The sequence below is a fragment of the Lagenorhynchus albirostris genome, chromosome 1, assembly GCF_949774975.1.
Source record: "Lagenorhynchus albirostris chromosome 1, mLagAlb1.1, whole genome shotgun sequence".
In the NCBI taxonomy this organism is placed as follows: Eukaryota; Metazoa; Chordata; class Mammalia; order Artiodactyla; family Delphinidae; genus Lagenorhynchus; species Lagenorhynchus albirostris.
In genome coordinates, this window is record NC_083095.1 from 4,252,024 (window position 1) to 4,274,629 (window position 22,606).

The window sequence follows — 22,606 nt, forward strand, 5'->3', positions numbered from 1 at the left end:
GATCCAGAATAATGAAACTGACTGTTAATTATCTATGTCTACATGATCCTTAGCCAAAGAAGTAACACCCTTGATTCATTTATTTCTTAAAGGGCTTCACTGTTTTCAATATTTATTAATAATATATCTTGCCTCACTACATATGTTCATGATTGAATAATGCTTCATTTTCACTTTTATCTTTCTCTAATGGTTCTATCTATGATCCATTAAATCTATGAATCTAATATAAGAACATGACCTTTGTATATTTCTGACAGTCGTCTATATGACCATTTCCAAAAGAAGGATCGAACACATTATGTTGTGTATTGGATCTCAGCATTTCAGACACTTATTTTCATCATCCACTACTCATATGTCACCAGTAGTCATCAATGTCATGTTATTCCATATTAGGGTGTTATTTTCTTCATTGGTGTTTGTATTGATTAAACTATTAATAATTATTAATTCTTTGATAATAATAAAATAAGTATATAATTCACACACAAAAAAAACCAAGAGCAAGATTCTACAGTCTGTCTATACAAGCATTTCCCACATGGATCATATCTCTTCTGTTATTCAATCTCAGTGTTACACATTATTGATTAATCAACATGTTTCATGCATATTTATCATTGACAATAGTTAACTTTTTGATTTAAGAATTTTTAATAATACCATGAACACCCTTAAACGAAGACCCAAACCAAGACAAGATCTTTGACCATTACCTACCTTTGTCTCTTTCCTGACAGAGGCAGTACGGTAACCTTGATCATGGTGGAAGTTGAAATCAGCTCCAGTATCTGTTCTGAAGAGTACCAAGCAGAGAAGGTAATAAAAAGATTGAGACATTCACGCCATTAATCCATACTTTCTACCATTCATATACATAGTAATTTAGGTATTTATTAATTTATAGTAATATTTATTTATTTTTCTCTTAATCAATCAAACATCAACCTTACTCTGCTATTGATTCTTTTATAACAATATTTTTTAAGTCTATGGTCACAAGTTCAAGAAAAAGATCCTTGCATATATGTGACAAATGTCTAATGGAACATGTCAAACAGGGTGAACGTACTAGATTCTTTTTAAGTTGGACCTCAGAGCTCCCGACACGTAATATTCACTGTACATGCCTCATATGCGCCAGTCATCATAATTGGTCCATAATTTACCCTTATTCTTCATCTTTTGTTTAACTCAATCATTCACAAATAATAGCAAAATAAATTCACGTAAATCACAAAAACCTAAGAAGTTTCTTGAAAATTCCTAAGATCTGTCTATAGAATTATTTCCCACAGAGACTAGATCTCTTTCTCTATTTGACCTCAATGTTTAATATATCAATTAATCAACATCATGCTTCATGTCAACACCAGCTTCACTATCAGACTATGGTTGGTCTTCTGTCACTATATTTCATAGATATTTATTTTCTGGTGCAACATGTGGGATCTTAGTTCCCCAACGAGGGATTGAACCCTCACCCCCTGCAGTGGAAGCACGGAGTCTTAACCACTGGACCACCAGGGAAGTACCCGATAGTGAATGCCATTAGTCGCCTCGACAAGAAATTTAATTATTACTTACGCTGGTCCGCACATGTAGATGCAAACGTAAATTTTTTGATCACAGGGATCATGGCAGAACCTTGAACAGCATTCAGTACCCACCCTGAGGAGTACAAAGCATAGCAGATGATAAAGAGATTGAAGCATTATTGATCATTGCTGTCCACATTTCATTTTATTAGGCATTTAAATATTTACTAATTGATGTTAATAATTCTTTGTCTCATCTCCTAAAAGAAGAGAACAACATTGAACTGACTACTGATCCAGAACAGTAACATTGACTATATACTATCCCTGGCTATGTGATAGTTAGCCAAAGATGTAATACCCTTTATCCAATTATTTCTTTTATTTTTTTAATACAACTCAAGTAAATTTATTACATAAAACAAAAATATGACAAGGCCAAGTAAAATGAAGGCTCAGTGTTTGGTATAAGTGAAAAAATTATTCATGAAAATTCAAGATAGGTCAATTGCTACTAAAATACTTGCCAGAGAGAGGAGCTTCAAGATGGTGGAAGAGTAAGACGTGGAGATCACCTTCCTCCCCACAAATACATCAGAAATACATCTACACGTGGAACAACTGCTACAGAACACCTACTGAATGCTGGTGGAAGACCTCAGACCTCCAAAAAGGCAAGAAACTCCCCACGTACCTGGATAGGGCAAAAGAGAAAAGAAAAAACAGAGACAAAAGAATAGAGACAGGACCTGCACCTCGGGGAGGGAGCCGTGAAGGAGGAAAGGTTTCCACACACTAGAAGCCCCTTCTCGGACAGAGACAGCGGGTGGCGGAGGGGGAGCTTCGGGACCGCGGAGGAGAGTGCAGCCACAGGCGTGCGGAGTGCAAAGTGGAGAGATTCCCGCACAGAGGATCCGTGCCGACCAGCACTCACCAGCCCGAAAGGCTTGTCTGCTCACCCGCCGGGGCGGGCGGGGCTGGGAGCTGAGGCTTCGGTCGGAGCGCAGGGAGAGGATTGGGGTTGGCGGCGTGAACACAGCCTGTGAGGTTAGTGCGCCACAGCTGGCCGGGAGGGAGTCCAGGGAAAAGTCTGGACCTGCCGAAGAGGCAAGAGACTTTTTCTTCCCTCTTTGTTTCCTGGTGCGCGAGGAGAGGGGATTAAGAGCGCTGCTTAAAGGAGCTCCAGAGACGGGTGTGAGCCGTGGCTAACAGCGCAGACCCCAGAGACGGGCAGGAGATGCTAAGGCTGCTGCTGCCGCCACCAAGAAGCCTGTGTGCGACCACAGGTCACTGTCCACACCCCCCTTCCGGGGAGCCTGTGCAGCCCGCCACCGCCAGGGTCCTGGGATCCAGGGACAACTTCCCCGGGAGAACGCACGGCGCGCCTCAGGCTGGCGCAACATTACAGCGGCCTCTGCCGCCGCAGGCTCGCCCCGCACTCCATGCCCCTCCCTCCGTCTGGCCTGAGTGAGCCAGAGCCCCCGAATCAGCGGCTCCTTTAACCCCGTCCTGTCTAAGCGAAGAACAGATGCCCTCAGGTGACCTACACGCAAAGGCGGGGCCAAATCCAAAGCTGAACCCCAGGAGCTGTGCGAACAAAGAAGAGAAAGAGAAATCTCTCCCAGCAGCCTCAGGAGCAGGGGATTAAAGCTCCACAGTCAACTTGATGTACCTGCATCTGTGGAATACCTGAATACACAACGAATCATCCCAAACTGAGGAGGTGGACTTTGAGAGCAACGACATATATATATTTCTTTTTTCCCCTTTTTCTCTTTACGTGAGTGTCTATGTGTATGCTTCTGTGTGAGATTTTGTCCGTATAGCTTTGCTTTTACCATTTGTCCTAGGGTTTTGTCTGTCCGTTTCTTTTTTTTTTTTTAGTATAGTTTTTAGCACTTGTTATAATTGGTGGATTTGGTTTGGTTGCTCTCTTCTTTCTTTCTTTCTTTTTTTATTACTTTAAAAAACTTTTTAATAATTATTTTTTAATAACTTTTATTTTCTTTTATCTTCTTCTTTCTTTCTTTTTTTTTCTCCCTTTTATTCTGAGTCATGTGGATGACAGGCTCTTGGTGCTCCAGCCAGGCATCAGGGCTGTGCCTTTGAGGTGGGAGAGCCAAGTTCAGGACATTGGTCCACAAAGGACCTTCCAGCTCCATGTAATATCAAACAGCAAAAATCTCCCAGAGATCTCCATCTCAATGCCAAGACCCAGCTCCACTCAAAAGACCAGCAAGCTACAGTGCTGGTCACCCTATGCCAAACAACTAGCAAGACAGGAACACAACCCCACTCATTAGCAGAGAGGCTGTCTAAAATCATAATAAGGCCACAGACACCCCAAAACACACCACCAGACGTGGACCTGACCACCAGAAAGACAAGATCCAGCCTCATCCACCAGAACACAGGCACTAGTCCCCTCCACCAGGAAGCCTGCACAACCCACTGAACCAACCTTAGCCACTAGGGACAGACACCAAAAACAACAGGAACTACGAACCTGCAGCCTGTGAAAAGAAGACCCCAAACACAGTAAGTTAAGCAAAATGAGAATACAGAGAAATGCACAGCAGATGAAGGATCAAGGTAAAAACCCACCAGACCTAACAAATGAAGAAGAAATAGGCAGTCTACCTGAAAAAGAATGCAGAATAATGATAGTAAAGATGATCCAAATCTTGGAAATAGAATGGAGAAAATATAAGAAATGTTTAACAAGGACCTAGAAGAATGAAAGAGCAGAGAAACAGTGATGAACAACACAATAAATGAAATTAAAAATACTCTAGAAGGGATCAATAGCAGAATAACTGAGGCAGAAGAACAGATAGGTGACCTGGAAGATAAAAGAGTGAAAATAACTACCACAGTGCAGAAAAAAGAAAAAATAATGAAAAGAATTGAGGAAAGTCTCAGAGACCTCTGGGACAACATTAAACGCACCAACATTTGAATTATAGGGGTCCCAGAAGAAGAAGAGAAAAAGAAAGGGACTGAGAAAATATTTGAAGAGATTATACTTGAAAACTTCCCTAATATGGGAAAGGAAATAGTTAATCAAGTCCAGGAAGCACAGAGAGTCCCATACAGGATAAATCCAAGGAGAAACACGCCAAGACACATATTAATCAAACTATCAAAAATTAAATGCAAAGAAAAAATATTAAAAGCAGCAAGGGAAAAACAACAAATAACACACAAGGGAATCCCCATAAGGTTAAAAGCTGATCTTTCAGCAGAAACTCTGCAAGCCAGAAGGGAGTGGCAGGACATATTTAAAGTGATGAAGGGGAAAAACCTACAACAATATTACCCTACCCAGCAAGAATCTCACTCAGATTTGACAGAGAAATTAAAACCTTTACAGTCAAGCAAAAGCTAAGAGAATTCAGCACCACCAAACCAGCTCTACAACAAATGCTAAAGGAACTTCTCTAGGCAGGAAACATAAAGAGAAGGAAAAGACCTACAATAACAAACCCAAAACAATTAAGAAAATGGTAATAGGAATATACATATCGATAATTACCTTAAATGTAAATGGATTAAATGCTCCAACGAAAAGACATAGACTGGCTGAATCCATACAAAAACAAGACCCATATATAGGCTGTCTACAAGAGACCCACTTCAGACCTAGGGACACATACAGACTGAAAGTGAGAGGATGGAAAAAGATATTCCATGCAAATGGAAATCAAAAGAAAGCTGGAGTAGCAATTCTCATATCAGACAAAATAGACTTTAAAATAAAGACTATTACAAGAGACAAAGAAGGACACTACATAATGATCAAGGAATTGATCCAAAAAGAAGATATAACAATTGTAAATATTTATGCACCCAATATAGGAGCACCTCAATACATAAGGCACATACTAACACCCATGAAAGGGGAAATCGACAGTAACACAATCGTAGCAGGGGACTTTAACACCCCACTTTCACCAATGGACAGATCATCCAAAATGAAAATAAATAAGGAAACACAAGCATTAAATGATACATTAAACAAGATGGACTTAACTGATATTTATAGGACATTCCATCCAGAAACAACAGAATACACTTGCTTCTCAAGTGCTCACAGAACATTCTCCAGGATAGATCATATGTTGGGTCACAAATCAAGCCTCAGTAAATTTAAGAAAATTGAAATTGTATCAAGTACCATTTCCGACCACAACACTATGAGACTAGATATCAATTACAGGGGAAAAAAATCTCTAAAAAGTACAAACATATGGAGGTTAAACAATACACTACTTAATAACCAAGAGATCACTGAAGAAATCAAAGAGGAAATCAAAAAATACCTAGAAATAAATGACAATGAAAACAGGATGACCCAAAACCTATTGGATGCAGCAAAAGCAGTTCTAAGAAGGAAGTTTATAGCAATAAAATCCTATGTTAAGAAACAAGAAACATCTCAAATAAACAACCTAACCTTATACCTAAAACAATTAGAGAAAGAAAAACAAAAGAAACCCCAAACTTAGCAGAAGGAAAGAAATCATAAAAACCAGATCAGTAATAAATGAAAAATAAATGAAGGAAATGATAGCAAAGATCAATAAAACTAAGAGGTGGTTCTTTGAGAAGATAAACAAAATTGATAAACCATTAGCCAGACTCATCAAGAAAAAAAGGGAGAAGACTCAAATCAATAGAATTAGAAATGAAAAAGGAGAAGTAACAACTGACACTGCAGAAATATAAGATCATGAGAGATTACTACAAGCAACTCTATGCCAATAAAATGGACAACCTGGAAGAAATGGACAAATTCTTAGAAATGCACAACCTGCCAAGACTGAATCAGGAAAAAATAGAAAATATGAACAGACCAATCACAAGCACTGAAATTGAAACTGTGATTAAAAATCTTCCAACAAACAAAAGCCCAGAACCAGATGGCTTCACAGGCTAATTCTTTCAAACATTTAGAGAAGAGCTGACACCTATCCTTCTCAAACTCTTCCAAAATACAGCAGAGGGAGGAACACTCCCACACCCATTCTACGAGGCCACCATCATCCTGATACCAAAACCAGACAAAGATGTCACAAAGAAAGAAAACTACAGGCCAATATCACTGATGAACATAGATGGAAAAATCCTCAACAAAATACTAGCAAACAAATCCAACAGCACATTAAAAGGATCATACACCATTATCAAGTGGGGTTTAACCCAGGAATGCAAGGATTTTTCAATATATGCAAATCAATCAATGTGATACACCATATTAACAAACTGAAGAATAAAATCCATATGATCATCTCAATTGATGCAGAGAAAGCTTTCAACAAAATTCAACACACGTTTATAATAAAAACCCTCCAGAAATTAGGCACAGAGGGAACTTACCTCAACATAATAAAGGCCATATATGACAAACCCACAGCCAACATCGTCCTCAATGGTGAAAAACTGAAACCATTTGCACTATGATGAGGAACTAGACAAGGTTGCCCACTCTCACCACGGTTATTCAACATAGTTTTGGAAGTTTTAGCCACAGCAATCAGAGAAGAAAAAGAAATAAAAGGAATCCAAATCAAAAGAAGTAAAGCTGTCACTGTTTGCAGATGACATGATACTATACATAGAGAATCCTAAAGATGCCACCAGAAAACTACTAGAGCTAATGAATGAATTTGGTAAAGTAGCAGGATACAAAATTAATGCACAGAAATCTCTTGCATTCCTATACACTAATGATGGAAAATCTGAAAGTGAAATTAAGAAAATACTCCCATTTACCATTGCAACAAAAAGAATAAAATATCTAGGAATAAACCTACCTAAGGAGACAAAAGACCTGTATGCAGAAAATTATAAGACACTGATGAAAGAAATTAACGATGATACAAACAGATGGAGAGAAATACCATGTTCTTGGATTGGAAGAATCAACATTGTGAAAATGACTCTACTACCCAAAGCAATCTACAGATTCAATGCAATCCCTATCATACTACCACTGGCATTTTTCACAGAACTAGAACAAAAAATTTCACAATTTGTATGGAAACACAAAAGACCCCGAATAGCCAAAGCAATCTTGAGAACGAAAAACGGAGCTGGAGTACTCAGGCTTCCTGACTTCAGACTATACTACAAAGCTACAGTAATCAAGACAGTATGGTACTTCCACAAAAACAGAAATATAGATCAATGGAATAGGAAAGAAAGCCCAGAGATAAACCCACGCACACATGGTCACCTTATCTTTGATAAAGGAGGCAAGAATATACAGTGGAGAAAAGAAAGCCTCTTCAATAAGTGGTGCTGGGAAAACTGGACAACTACATGTAAAAGAATGAAATTAGGACACTCACTAACACCATACACAAAAATAAACTCAAAATGGATTAAAGACCTAAATGTAAGGCCGGAAACTATCAAACTCTTAGAGGGAAACATAGGCAGAACACTCTATGACATAAATCACAGCAAGATCCTTTTTGACCCAACTCCTAGAGAAATGGAAATAAAAACAAAAATAAACAAATGGGACCTAATGAAACTTAAAAGCTTTTGCACAGCAAAGGAAACCATAAACAAGAACAAAAGACAACCCTCAGAATGTGATAAAATATTTTCAAATGAAGCAACTGACAAAGGATTAATCTCCAAAATTTACAAGCAGCTCATGCAGCTCAGTATCAAAAAAACAAACAACCCAATCCAAAACTGGGCAGAAGACCTAAATAGACATTTCTCCAAAGAAGATATACAGATTGCCAACAAACACATGAAAGAATGCTCAACATCATTAATCATTAGAGAAATGCAAATCAAAACTTCAATGAGATATCATCTCACACCAGTCAGAATGGCCATCATCAAAAAATCTACAAACAATAAATGCTGGAGAGGGTGTGGAGAAAAGGGAACCCTCTTGCACTGCTGGTGGGAATGTGAATTGGTACAGCCACTATGGAGCACAGTATGGAGGTTCCTTAAAAAACTACAAATAGAACTACCATATGACCCAGCAATCCCACTACTGGGCATATACCCTGAGAAAACCATAATTCAAAAAGAGTCATGTACCAAAATGTTCATTGCAGCTCTATTTACAATAGCCAGGACATGGAAGCAACCTAAGTGTCCATCATCCGATGAATGGATAAAGAAGATGTGGCACATATATACAATGGAATATTACTCAGCCATCAAAAGAAATGAAATTGAGCTATTTGTAGTTAGGTGGATGGACCTAGAGTCTGTCATACAGAGTGAAGTAAGTCAGAAAGAGAAGAACAAATACCATATGCTAATACATATATATGGAATCTAAAAAACAAACAACAAAATGGTCATGAAGAACCTAGGGCAAGACGGGAATAAAGGCGCAGACCTTCTAGAGAATGGACTTGAGGATATGGGGAGGGGGAAGGGTAAACTGTAACAAAGTGAGAGAGTGGCATGGACATATATACACTACCAAATGTAAAACAGACAGCTAGTGGGAAGCAGCCGCATAGCACAGGGAGACCAGCTCGGTGCTTTGTGACCACCTAGAGGGTGGAAGGGAGGGAGATGCAAGAGGAAAGAGTTATGGGGATATATGTATATGTATAACTGATTCACTTTGTTATAAAGCAGAAACTAACACACCATTGTAAAGCAATTATACTCCAATAAAGATATATGTAAATAAATAAATATAGAAAATTAAATAAAATACTTTCCAGAATTTAATAACTAACTTTTATATAGTGTTGATCCAATTATATCTTAATGGATACTCATATTTACAAATTAAATTAATAGTATTTCTTGTCTCATATAACTGGACAGTACTTCACCCTTTCATCTTTATTTACGTAATTGTATAGATTTTGTTATTGATTTTTTGTAGCAATAATACTATCAAAATTCATGAACCACAAAAGTCCAAGAACAGACTTCAGTGCATTCCTAGTCTGTCTTGAGGATCACTTCCAACAGAGACCATAGACTAGATCTCTTTCTGTACAGTACCTCAGAGCCAGATACATATCATCTATCACCCGTGATTCATACCCCACCAGCGGTCCCATCTCAGTCCAGGATTTGCCCTCTTCTCCTCGTGTATTTGCACACTCATTGATTTTTAATTTCTAATTGCCTAATAATAATAAAATAAATTTACATGAAGCACAAAAACTCAAGAACAAGAGTTTCAAGTATCCCTAACACCTGTACATAGAATAATTTCCCTCAGCAACTATATCTTTCATTAATCAATCTTAGTTTGCACCTATTCATTAAGGGACGTATGTGACATATGAAACCCATAGTGGGCCATGGCTAACTTCTTAGATTATACTTAATACATGTTTTTAACAAAACAGCGAATATTCTTAAACAAGCCCCCCACACCAAGATAAGGGCTTTGACTATTACTCACATTGGTCTCTTTGCTCCTAATACAGAATTCACAGCCAGGGCAAAAGGCTTACATCAGTTCAGTTCATTCATTCTGAGTATAAGCAATGCAGATAATAAAATATTGAGACATTCTTCCCATTAATACATGGTTTTCTCATTTCATTTTCTTAATATTTAAGTATTTATTATTTTATAGTGTGATACACTTCTTTTTATCTAAAGTAAACAAACTACTCAAACTCACGACTGACTCAAAGCAAGAAGACAGACTAATACATATAACTATCTATATCATCCTTACCCCAAAGTGTAACCTGCTTGATCCATTTATCACTTAATGAACTCTCATGGTTCTAAGTTATATTAATAGTAATTCATATCTCACCACATATTTTCATAATTTGATATGCTTCACCCTTTTCATCTTTATACACTGACATATCTGTTTATTCTTTCATTTATTCACTTAATAAAATCAAAATCCATGAAGCACCAAAAACTGAGAATATGATCCTTGAATATTACTGAAATCTATCCATGGGCTCATTCCCACAAATGTAAACACTTAATATTTTTTTGTAATGGACCTCAGTAGTTCGTAGATGTTTTCATCATAAAATATAGTTCAGAATCGGTCCATGGTCGGCCTTTTCTTCATATAATTTGTATATTGTTTCTATATATAGCATGAACCCACCATCAGCACTACAATACTGACTAGTACTTACGTATCCTATGTGCTCCGTCCTCATAATGAAAATAGCTTACATCGTTATCAATTAAGGAATGTGTAGGGAAAACCTAAAACAAATTTAAAGAGCTATAAAATGAATGACATGGACTCAACCTGTTTTTAAAATCATCCTAAGTGATCAAATTAATCATAATCAAATTAATCATAAACTTTGGTTCCTCATCCTTAGTACAGACCTAACCTTGTTTGATTTTGTTCATGTATGTAGCCGCGTACTCATTTTAAATATACATTCCTAAACATACTGGCAGCCTACAGATCTTTGTCTTTTCAGAATGCTTAAATCAGTTCAGGGGCACCCATTTTGTAGAGTACAAAGATGATGACATTTTCTCCATTGGACCATGCTTTTCTCCTTTCGTTTACTTAGACTTTTAGATGTTTATTAATTAATGTATTTGTTATTTCTTTAAAAATGAGCAACCTGGAACTCATCACTGACACATAGCAACAGCACTAACTATTATGACATATATTTGACTTTATCGGTGATTCTCGAAACGTTGTTTCCTGATAGGCAGCATTAGCAGAACTTGGGAACGTGTTAGGAATGCAGATTAGCGGACCCGACACTAATTTTACTGAATCAGAAATGCTGAGAGTGGGACCAGCAATCTGTAGTTTAACAAGCCCTTCGGGTGATTCTGATTCTCACTCAAGAACACTGCTCTATTATTAACCTATCCCAGAGAGGTAAAACCCTTGATCTACTGGTTTCTTAATGCACTGCTGTGCTTCAGAATTATATGAACAAAAATCTCTCTCACAACATTTTTTCTTAATTAACCCAGCTTTACTCTCTTTATCTATCTACCTATCACCTATCTATCCATCTTTTGATTCTTTAATTTATTCCCTTAGAATAATGTAATAAGTCCCCATGATCCATTTAAACCTCAGAATTAGTTGCTTGAAAATTACTGAAATCTAGCTATACACTTATTCCCACAGATATCTCAAATCTCCTTTTGAAATGAACTTCAGTGATGCAGAAACGAATTAATCACAAGACACATTCAGACTGCATTCCATTCACATCATGGATCCGTGCTTGACTCGTTTTCATTTAACTTCTGCATTCTTTAAAGATGTCAGAAAGAACGACCATGGGCCCGCCAACCACTCCACATCCAAACACCGTAAATATCTGACATTTTTCTGTGGGTTGCTTCACTCAATTCACAGCTTAGGTCTTTTCCACAGAGGAATGTTTATAAACTGTGGTGCAAACCTACTATGGAATAAGTAGCTGTGAAAGTGAATGTAAAACCCTCAAACTTTTAAAAACTTGTACTGAATTCGATGACTTCATAAAACTTGCCACATTGCATATCTTCAGCATATATCCATATTTGGTCTTCTTTGAATTTATTTGTCGGTAGCTATTTATTAATAGCTTTAATTTTCATTCATCCATTCTTTAATGCGTGAAAGAATCTGACAAACTATTCGTGTCATAAAGAAAATGCAAAATGTTTAACTTCCCAGAAACCAAGAGACAAATGCCTATTGTGTATATCTGTCTAATCCCCCTTATTCAAACTGGCCAGAGCTAAGATTCGTTTTTCTCAAGAGGGACACAACAGGAGTAAAACTGATGAATCATGTTTCATCACATATTCATCACTGGCCAGGTGCTTTGTCCCCTTTGATCTTATTAAGGTATTAACTTATTTATTAATTTATAATACTAAGATCAGTATCCTTGTATACAAACTCAATTCAATAACACTCATTAATAGTAACTGCATCCAGCCCCTCATTATCATTAAGCTCAAGGGACTATATACTTTTTATTCCCAACTTTATTTAGGAGTAATTGACAAACATAGTTTGCATATATTTAAAATGTACAACATGAAGATTTGATTTACGTATACACTGTGGAATGATTACCAATGGAACACTGAAGCCAAGGGCTTGATCATAACTTGTCATGTGACACATTTTTGTCACTGGTTCATGTTAAGCCCTCTTTAATGTAGTAAGGGGGTTCAATTATATAAACTTTTTTTTCCCATTTCTTAATTGAAAAAAAAAATGCCTGCAACCCAAAGACAACCCAGAACATAAACATCAACAATTACAAACATCTTTCTCTGGGTCTCATGATATAAAAGCCGCTACATGTTTATAATAGACTTCGGTTCCTTAGAAATAGATTGGTCATGATGTTTATCACATACTCTACGGTTATTCCATATTTGGCCCTATTTTTCCTTCATTTATTCATACATTTGTTTAGTTATTATTGTATTGATTAACTTTTAACAAGCAATCAATATCTATGAAACTCAAAAGCCCAAAAATAAGATCCTTGGATATCCTTAACAAGTCTTTATAGGCTCATTTATATCAGAAGAATGGACTAGATTTCTTTCTGCTTTGGACTTCGGCGTTCTAGGTAAGCATTGCTCATCCTTGACTCACATGCCACCAGTCCTCAATATTACTTCAGACTCCATCCTCTTTTTTTCATTCAATTATAATTTTGTTTAGAGATAAATCGTTAATTCATAATGAGAAACATATACTCATAAATTTTTAAAGTAGTTTTAATATCCCTAACATCTGTATGTAGAATCATTTTTTAAAGCGTGAAAAGTCCAGATCTCTTTTGTTAATCGGCCTTGTGTTGAACGTACAGATCAGTCATCATATTTGCTTCATTTTCACATCTAACTTTACTTATTGTTAGTCCAAGGTTAGCATGGACTAATCCCTAACATCTGTCTGTAGAATTATTTCCCTCATCAAACCAGCTCTTCCATTAATTGACCTCAATGTTTTGACTTGGATGAATAAACATAATGCTTCATATTAATTGCATTTGGGGGCCATGGTTGGCATTCACTGATTATATTTCACATTTTTAAATAATACAATGAATACCCTTAAACAAACAACCCAAACCGAGGCAATAACTTTGACTATTACTCACATTGGTCACCATGCTCTAAACCATAGAACTTGTGATCATAGAAGAATCACTAAGCCAGCTTGAGGGGGTCCATTCTGAGTAGTACAGAGCAGACGAGATGATTTTAAAAGGCTGAGACCTAATCAACATTGGTCCTTGTATTTCACGTTTCATTTAGTGAGTTATTTAGGAAATTAGCAACTTGGGAAAATGTTTACTTAATGTCTCCTAAGTAAACAAACAATAACGATCTTGCCACTGACACAGAATATGGACATTGCCTATTAACTACTTCACACTGCCTATAAAATCCTTAGCCAGAGGTAACACCTTGTATGATTTGTTTCCTAATAAATAGAAGTATTTTCAAAATATGTTAATAGTATTTCTTGTCTTGCTACATATTTTTATAATTGGACAATGCTTAATGACCTTCATCTTTATTTATGTATGTATTTATCGATTATTTCATTGATCTGACTATAAAAATAGAGAATGCATGAACGTAAACCAAAAATGAGATTCTTGTATATTCATGGCATCTGTCTATAGGATCACTTCACACAGGGCAACGGACTAGTTTCCATTTGCATCAGACCTCAGAGTTCCAGACACAGATTCATCATACACGACATACATGACTACACCAATAATCATCATCGATCCAGTATTGTCCCTCCTTTTCTTCAATCGTTTGTACATTGTCCATTGATTAATTTATTAATTCACTAATAATAATTTTTAAACCCTATTATTCACAGAAACCCAAGAAGAGCCTTGATAGCCCTAAACTGTATACAGGATAATTCTCACATCAATATATCTCTCTCATTTATTATTCCGATTTTCCTATATGCATTAATCAATATAATCAACCCCATATTTATATAATCAAGTCCATATTTGTCACTGGGCTATAGTTAGCCTTATGCAATTATACTTCACATTAATACTTCATAATGATACAGTGAACATGCTTTTTTAAAAAACACTAAAATAAGACAAGAATTTTGACTCTTACTCACACTGGTCTGTATGCTCCTAACACACGGGTGCAACCGTAGACCTGGTACCCATGGAAGATGCTTAAATCAGCTCAGGTGTGTCCATTCTGAGGCCTACAGAGCAGAGCAGATGATAAAGATAATTGAGACCTTATTTCCATTGATCCCTGCTTTCCACCGTCCAGTTACTCAGTCATTTAGGTATTTATATATTTTTCATGATATGGATTTTCTTTTCTCTTAACAAAGGAAACTCTCTCAAACTTGAAACTGATCCAGTAAATAAAACTGACTCTTATTCATCAGCCTACGTGATTCTTAGCCACAGAGGTAACATCCTTGATTCATTTATTTCTTAGGAGGCAGCAGTGTCTTCTTCCATTTTTATGAGTAATATTTCTTGCCTCACCACATATGTTCATAGTTGGACAATGCTTAACATTCTTCTTTATCTATTTACTTCTATTTTATTCTACCGTCAATCCATTAGTAATAATAAATCTAAATCTATGAACTCAAAATAAGAACACAATATTCGTATATTTCTGACATCTGTCTGCTGCAGGGGTCTCCAATCCCCAGACTGCGGACGGGGCTGGTCCAAGGCCTGTTAGGAACCGGGCTGCACAGCAGGAAGTGAGCAGCGGGCGAGCGAGCGAAGCTTCGTCTGCCGCTCCCCATCGCTGCTCTCCATCACTCGCATTGCCGCGTGAACCATCTCCCTCCGTGCCATCCGTGGAAAAATTGTCTTCCACGAAACCGGTCCCTGGTGCCAAAAATGCTGGGGACCGCTGGTCTACTGGATCATTTCCAAAAGAGAGATTCAACTAATTATGTTTTGTGTTGGAGCCCGGAGTTCCAGACACGTAGTATTCATTGTTTATAACTCATATGCCACCAGTTGTCATCACCGGTATATGTTTCTCTTTTTCTTCATTCATTTCTGCATCTGTATTAAATAAATCAAACTAATTCACTGATAATAATATAATGAATACATGATTCCAAAACCCAAGAGCAAGATATTTGCATATCCCAAGCATAGTATATAGAGCCATATCCCATGTAGACTTTGATCAGTGAATTTCAATGTTGATTAAATAACATAATATTTCATATGATGTTTAAATTTGGACATAGTTCATTTTAATTATATTTATTATTTTTTTAAATAATACTGTGAAACCTTTAAACAAATAACCCAAACCAAGACAAGAACTTTGACCTTTGACTGTTACTCACCTTTGTCTCTTTCCTGACACGGGAGCAACATGACGATCTTAATCAGCTTGGAAGATCCATTCTGAATAGTACCAAGCAGAGAAGAAAATAAAAAGATGGAGACATTCTCTCCATTGATTCATTGTCTCCACCATCCAGATACATAGTCATTTAGGTATTTATTGATTAATGGTAATATTTATTTATTTTCCTCTTAACAAATTCAGCATCAAAGTTGTAACTCACTCAGATGAGAAACTGTACATATCACTGTCTATACCATCCTTAGTCAAAGATGTAATACACTTGATCCATTTAATATTGATTTCAATTTATATTAGTATTATTTTCTTTACTATACACTTTAAAGATGAACAATACTTCAGCCTCTTCATTTTTACTTACACATTTGTTTATTTATTCTGCCATTTATTCTTTCAGAATAAGGTTTTGTAAAATTCACAGACACAAACATCAAGAACAATATCTTTGTATATTCCTGACATCTGTCTATAGAATCACTTTAAACAGGAGGAATGGGCTGGATTTCTTTGTGCTGGACCTCAGAGTTTCAGACACACAAGTACTCATCGTATACAACTCATACGTCACTAGCCGTCATCATCGGTCCACGATTGGACTCTTTCTTCATTCTGATCTATATTTACTGATCAATTCATCAATAATAATAAAATAAATATCTGTGAATCACAAATACTCAAGGACTACTAGATCCTTAATATCTTTAATAGCTATCTATAGAATCATTTGCCTCATTGAATATTCTTCTTTCATTAATCATCTTCATTGAGGCAAATACCTATTAAGCAACATAACATCTCATGTCAATTCTATATTTATCCATAGACCATGACTAGCCTTCTTTGAATACATTTATTTATTATCACAGCGAATAAATGAACACCCAAACCAAGAGAAGAATCTGACAATTACTTACATGGACCACATGTACTTATACACAGGACAACCAGCAGAGTTCCTGATCATGGTCAATGCTTCGCCAATTCAGGTGCATCCATTCTGAGGAATACAAAGCAGAGAAGATGATGAGAAGATTGACAGACACTCCACTGATATGTACATTTCAACTTTCACATGGTCACTTACTTAGGAAAACAGTACATTGGGGTCATGTTTATTAATTTATTCTTAACAAACGAAACAGCATCAAGCTTGACACAGACCAATAATAAGAACTTTGATCGTTATTTACTGTCTGCATCATTCTCAACCAAAGAGGTCAGACATTTGAGCCACTTACATTTCCTAATGAACTTCAGTATTTTCAATCAATGTTAATAGTTTTTATTGACTCACCACATATATGAAGAGTGAATATGCTTCAGCCTCTTCATCTTAACTTATTTACACTTGTACATTGATTATTTCTTTGGGCTAATTTTTATAGTATCAATAAAATCAAAGACTCATAAACACAAACCAAGAAGATTGTTCTTTTATTTTCCTAATACTTGTCAGTAAAAGCACACCAAATAGAGGTGACAAATTATACTTCTTTTTTTACTGGACCTCAGAGTTTCAGACACATAGTATTCATCATCCAGGACTCATACGATATCAGTCATCATCACTGGTCCATATATGGGCCTCTATTTCTTTATTCTCATCGGCATAGTTCATTGATTAATTCATTAAGTGACTGATATTATATTTCACACTTGTACAATATAGTGAATACTTGAGAAAAAAAACTCTCAAAGACATGAATTTAATTACTGTATTACTCACATTGGTCTATAGAGCACAGGACCGTGCAAGATGCTAAACCCACCAGCATGCGTCCATTCTGAGGAGTACAGAGCAGAGCAGAAAAAAAAAATTTGAGATGTTCTCTGAATTGGTCCTGGTTTTCTTCATTTTATTTACTCAGACATGAAAGTATTTATTATTTTCCATAATTTATACACATATATAAGCATAAATATAAATATAATATGATCCTTAGAAAAACGATCCTAACATCTTTCCATAAGATCACTTCAAAGAGAGGCAACAGATTATATTTCCTTTTTGATTGGACCTCAGAGTTTCAGACACAAAGTAGTCATCGTCCATGGCTCATACTCCACCAACGGTCATCACTGGTCCATGCCTGAGCCTCTGTTTCTTCATTCTCGTGGACATTTTCTATGACTGTGTTTTGGATTATATTTCACACTTTTAACAGTGCAGTGAATACCCTTAAAAAAAACTTCTTAAACACAAGAACTTAACCTTTACTCACATTCATCTCTAGGCTCTTAACACACAGAGGAAACCATAGAAAATGCTTGAATCAGCTTGAGTGTGTCGTTTCTGGGGAGTACAAGATGAGGCGGATGATTAAAAATCTAGACCTTTCAAAAGAAGATCCACGTCAGTCTTTGTTTACATCATTTCATTTTTTCATTTACAAAAGTATTTATTAATTTTTCCAAATATATGTACATATGAGATATATACCTATGAAACAAGATTGACATCCTCTACTGAGACAGACCCAGGCCTATAAAACTAGGTATTACTTATCGAGGTCAGTGTCTGTATGATCTTTAGGAAAAGAGGTAACACCGTTGGTCCATTTATTTCTTAACATGCATCAGTTTCCTCAGTTTATATTAATAGTATTTCTTGCCTCTCGTGTATATTCATAGGTGGGCAAAGCATCATCCTCATTTTTATTTATTTGTTTATTGGCTCTATCATGGATCGATTTATATTAATAATATATAAATCCATGAAGCCAAAATTACAAGAACAGTATCCTTGTAAACTCTTAACATCGATCCACAGGATCATTTGTGAGAGAGGAAACAGATTAGATTTTGTTTTGTGCTGGACCTCAGACTTCCAGACATGTGGCATTCATCGTATAAGACTCCTAGGTCATCAGACATCATCACTGATCTGGGGTTGGGCCCCTTTTTCTTCATTCTCCTCTACAGTTGTTTATACATTAATTCATCAACCTACTAATAAAAATTAAGTAAATATATGTGAATTACAAAAATGCAAGGACAAGAGCCTTCAGTATCCCTGTCATTTATCTTTAGAATCATTGCCTAATTGAATATACCTCTTCCATTAATCATCATTGTAAAAACAGATTAATCAACATAATGTTTCAGACACTTCCAATTTAATCGCTGGACCGTAGCTGGTCTTTTTTCTTATATTTAATACATTTTAAATTATTACAGGGATACCCTGAACAAATCACCCAAACCAGGACAAAAACTTTGATTATTACTCACACTGGACTTAATGCTCCTACACAGAGATGCTCCCATGAGCTCCTGAGTTCAGGGTCCTCTTTCTGAGAAGTACAAAGCAAAACAGATATAACAAGATCAAGACATTATCTCCATGGTTCTGTGCACTCCACCTTACATTTAGTCAATCATTCAGTAATATGTTAATCTGGGATAATACTTAACAAATTTCCTCTTTAAAAAATGAATAAGATCAGACTCGCTATGGACTCAGAATAAGAACGTCTCTATCAGCATGAGCCAAAGAGGTAAGGCACTCGAACCACTCGAACCACTTATTTTTCATAATGGCGTTCAGTATTCTCAGCACGTTTTAACAGTTTCCATCGCCTTACCCCATATCTCAAGAGTGCATGTGCTTCATGCTCAGCATCCTCGCTTTTTTATATTTGTACACTGATTCTTTAATTGATCCATTTATAATAAAAGAATCAAAATTCACAAAAAATAGTCAAGAAAAGAGTCCCTTTAGATTCCTGAAATCAGTCTATAGGATTTCAAGCAGAGGCAACAGACTATATTTCTTTCTGATTGGACCTCAGATTCCAGAATGAAGTAGTCATCATCCACGACTCATACTCCACCAGCGGTCATCATCGATCCACATGTCAGTCTCTTTTTGCTCATCCTCCTGTACATTAGCTCATTAATTAATTTCTTATCCACTGATATTAATTTTTAAAACCCCATGATTCACATAAAAACAAAGAATAAGAACCTTGGGGCTTCCCTGGTGGCGCAGTGGTTGAGAATCTACCTGCCAATGCAGGGGACACGGGTTCTAGCCCTGGTCTGGGAAGATCCCACAGGCCGCGGAGAAACTGGGCCTGTGAGCCACAATTACTGAGCCTGCGCATCTTGAGCCTGTGCTCCGCAACAACAGAGGCCGCGATAGCGAAAGGCCCGTGCACCACGATGAAGAGTGGCCCCCGCTTGCCACAACTAGAGAAAGCCCTCGTGCAGAAACGAAGACCCAACACAGCCATAAATAAATAAATAAGATAAATTTAAGAATAAGAACCTTGACTATTTTACTTCTGTCCATAGAATCATTTATCACATTGATATCTCTCTTTCATTAATTACTCTTACAATACCATAAATTGATTAATAAATACTATTGGGAATAATCCCATATTTATCACTGGCCATGGATGGCCAATAAGTACACTTTTTTAAAAAACGTTTCGAATGAAGATATGAACGTTATTACTCACATTGGTCTCTATACACCAAAGACGTGGAGACAACCAGAGAACGTGACCACGAGAGAATTTTCCAATCAGCTCGACTGGTCCATTCTGAGGAATATAAAGCAGAGTAGATGATGTTTTAAAAATGAGACCGGGCTTCCCTGGTGGTGCAGTGGTTAAGAATCCTCCTGCCGATGCAGGGGACACGGGTTTGAGCCCTAGTCCGGGAAGATTCCACGTGCCACGGAGCAACTAAGCCTGTGTGCCACAACTACTGAGCCTGCGCTCTAGAGTCCACGAGCCGCAACTACTGAGCCCATGTGTCACAACTACTAAAGCCCGTACGCCTAGAGCCCGTGCTCCACAACAAGAGAAGCCACCGCAATGAGAAGCCTGCGCATCACAACGAAGAGTAGCCTCCACTCGCCGCAACTAGAGGAAGCCGGCGCGCAGCAACGAAGACCCGACGCGGCCAAAAATAAATAAATAAAATAAATTTATAAAAATGAGACCTTGTCTGAATGGATTTTTCCTTTTCACAATATATTCGTTCAGTCCTTTAGGTAGTTATTAATTTTTCATAATTTAGATTTTACCTCTTAACAAAAGGAACAACCTTAAATTTGATACTGACCTAGAAAATAAAATTGACTCTAATTATGAATCTATATGATCCTTAGCCAAAGAGGTGACACTCTTGATACATTCATTTCTAAAGAGGCATCAATATTTTCAATTTTTATTAATAGTAATTCTTGCCTCACCACAAATGCTCACAGTTGAACAATGCTTCACTCTCTTTTTATCTGTTTATTTATTATTTCTTTAATGGTCCTTTATCTATTTATTGATACTTCTTCAACAGTAATATCATTCATCCATTCATTAACAATAATAAATTTAATCAATGAATCCAGGGTAAGAACATGGTCTCTGTATATTTCTAATATCTGCCTACAAGATCATTTCCAACACAGGTATTTGATGAATTATGTTTTGTGTTGGACCTCAAAGTTCCAGACACATATTATTCATCATCCACAACACATACACCACCAGTTGTCTTCATTGGTTCAGGTTTGGCTGTCTTTTTCCTCCTTCATTTATCAAGTAAATCATTAATTTATTAATAACCATAAAATAAACACATAATTCACAAAATCCAAGAATAGGATCCTTGAATATTCCCAACATCTGTCTATAGAACTATTTCACACACGGACTGATTCTCTTTATTAACCAACCTCAATGGTGCACAATACTGATGACTCAACATAATGTTTCATATCATATTTATCATTGGGCCATAGTTAACTTTTTTATTATGTTTAATACTTTTAATAATTCAATGAATACCTTTAAACAAATGACCCAATCTAAGATGACAAACTTGACCATTACTCACCTTTGTCTCTTTCTAATACAGAGGCAATAGGACAATCTTGATCACAGCAGAAGCTGAAATCAGCTGGGGCATCAATCCTGAATAGTACCAAGCAGAGCAGGTGATAAAAAGTTTGATATTCTCTCCATTGATCCATACTTTCCACCATTCATATACATAGTCATTTAGGTATTTATTAATTTATGGTAATATTTATTTGTTTTTTCCTTAATAAAACAAACATCAAGCTTGCAATAGACTCAGATCAATAATTGACTATTACGTATCACTGTCTATATCATCCTTACTCAAAAATGCATAATATACTTGATCTGTTAATTATCCATTCTAACTTATATTAATATTATTTCTCTTTACTATGTATTTAAGTAATGAACAGTACTTAACCCTCTTCATCTTTAGTCACTTATATACTTGTTTATTCAGCCAGTAACATTTTATAATAATATTTTTAAAAACTCGTGAACCACAAAGAATAAAACAAGGTCCCTATATATTCCTGACATCTGTCTATAGGAACACTTCCAACGGAGGAAATGGACTAGATTTCTTTTGCTGGACCTCAGAGTTTCAGACACACAGTATTCATCATATACGACTCATATGCCATCAGTCATCATCAATGGTCCAAGCTTAGACTCTTTTTCTTTATTCTCATCGACATTTGTTTACTGATCACTTTATTAATTCATTAATAATAACAAAATAAATATCTGTGAGTCAAAAAACTCAAGGACAAGATCTTAAATACTAACTTCTGCCTATAGAATCTTTTGCCTCATGGAATGTACTTATTTCAATAATCATCCTCATTGTGGCAAATATCGATTAATCAACACAAAGTTTCATGTCAATTCCATGGTAATCATTAAGCCATGTTT

General features: G+C 36.4%; 10 non-coding genes and 1 pseudogene across 10 annotated transcripts; all 11 read right to left on the minus strand.

The window, feature by feature from the left end:
* Positions 1-311: 311 nt before the first annotated feature.
* LOC132506140 (small nucleolar RNA SNORD113/SNORD114 family) lies at positions 312-384 on the minus strand. Its single transcript, XR_009535726.1, has one exon. It is a non-coding gene; the product is annotated as a small nucleolar RNA SNORD113/SNORD114 family (small nucleolar RNA).
* Positions 385-1,090: 706 nt separating this feature from the next.
* Positions 1,091-1,164, minus strand: LOC132506085 (small nucleolar RNA SNORD113/SNORD114 family). The gene has a single exon (XR_009535701.1). It is a non-coding gene; the product is annotated as a small nucleolar RNA SNORD113/SNORD114 family (small nucleolar RNA).
* Positions 1,165-14,201: 13,037 nt separating this feature from the next.
* Positions 14,202-14,276, minus strand: LOC132506074 (small nucleolar RNA SNORD113/SNORD114 family). The gene has a single exon (XR_009535697.1). It is a non-coding gene; the product is annotated as a small nucleolar RNA SNORD113/SNORD114 family (small nucleolar RNA).
* A 1,180-nt stretch (positions 14,277-15,456) lies between these two features.
* LOC132506026 (small nucleolar RNA SNORD113/SNORD114 family) lies at positions 15,457-15,531 on the minus strand. Its single transcript, XR_009535680.1, has one exon. It is a non-coding gene; the product is annotated as a small nucleolar RNA SNORD113/SNORD114 family (small nucleolar RNA).
* An 859-nt stretch (positions 15,532-16,390) lies between these two features.
* LOC132505996 (small nucleolar RNA SNORD113/SNORD114 family) lies at positions 16,391-16,466 on the minus strand (annotated as a pseudogene).
* Positions 16,467-17,379: 913 nt separating this feature from the next.
* LOC132505948 (small nucleolar RNA SNORD113/SNORD114 family) lies at positions 17,380-17,454 on the minus strand. The gene has a single exon (XR_009535641.1). It is a non-coding gene; the product is annotated as a small nucleolar RNA SNORD113/SNORD114 family (small nucleolar RNA).
* Positions 17,455-17,890: 436 nt separating this feature from the next.
* On the minus strand, positions 17,891-17,965 carry LOC132505922 (small nucleolar RNA SNORD113/SNORD114 family). Its single transcript, XR_009535625.1, has one exon. It is a non-coding gene; the product is annotated as a small nucleolar RNA SNORD113/SNORD114 family (small nucleolar RNA).
* A 725-nt stretch (positions 17,966-18,690) lies between these two features.
* On the minus strand, positions 18,691-18,765 carry LOC132506022 (small nucleolar RNA SNORD113/SNORD114 family). The gene has a single exon (XR_009535678.1). It is a non-coding gene; the product is annotated as a small nucleolar RNA SNORD113/SNORD114 family (small nucleolar RNA).
* An 893-nt stretch (positions 18,766-19,658) lies between these two features.
* Positions 19,659-19,731, minus strand: LOC132506006 (small nucleolar RNA SNORD113/SNORD114 family). Its single transcript, XR_009535672.1, has one exon. It is a non-coding gene; the product is annotated as a small nucleolar RNA SNORD113/SNORD114 family (small nucleolar RNA).
* A 1,590-nt stretch (positions 19,732-21,321) lies between these two features.
* Positions 21,322-21,396, minus strand: LOC132505987 (small nucleolar RNA SNORD113/SNORD114 family). The gene has a single exon (XR_009535667.1). It is a non-coding gene; the product is annotated as a small nucleolar RNA SNORD113/SNORD114 family (small nucleolar RNA).
* Positions 21,397-22,280: 884 nt separating this feature from the next.
* Positions 22,281-22,355, minus strand: LOC132505910 (small nucleolar RNA SNORD113/SNORD114 family). Its single transcript, XR_009535622.1, has one exon. It is a non-coding gene; the product is annotated as a small nucleolar RNA SNORD113/SNORD114 family (small nucleolar RNA).
* Between the last annotated feature and the right edge of the window lie 251 nt (positions 22,356-22,606).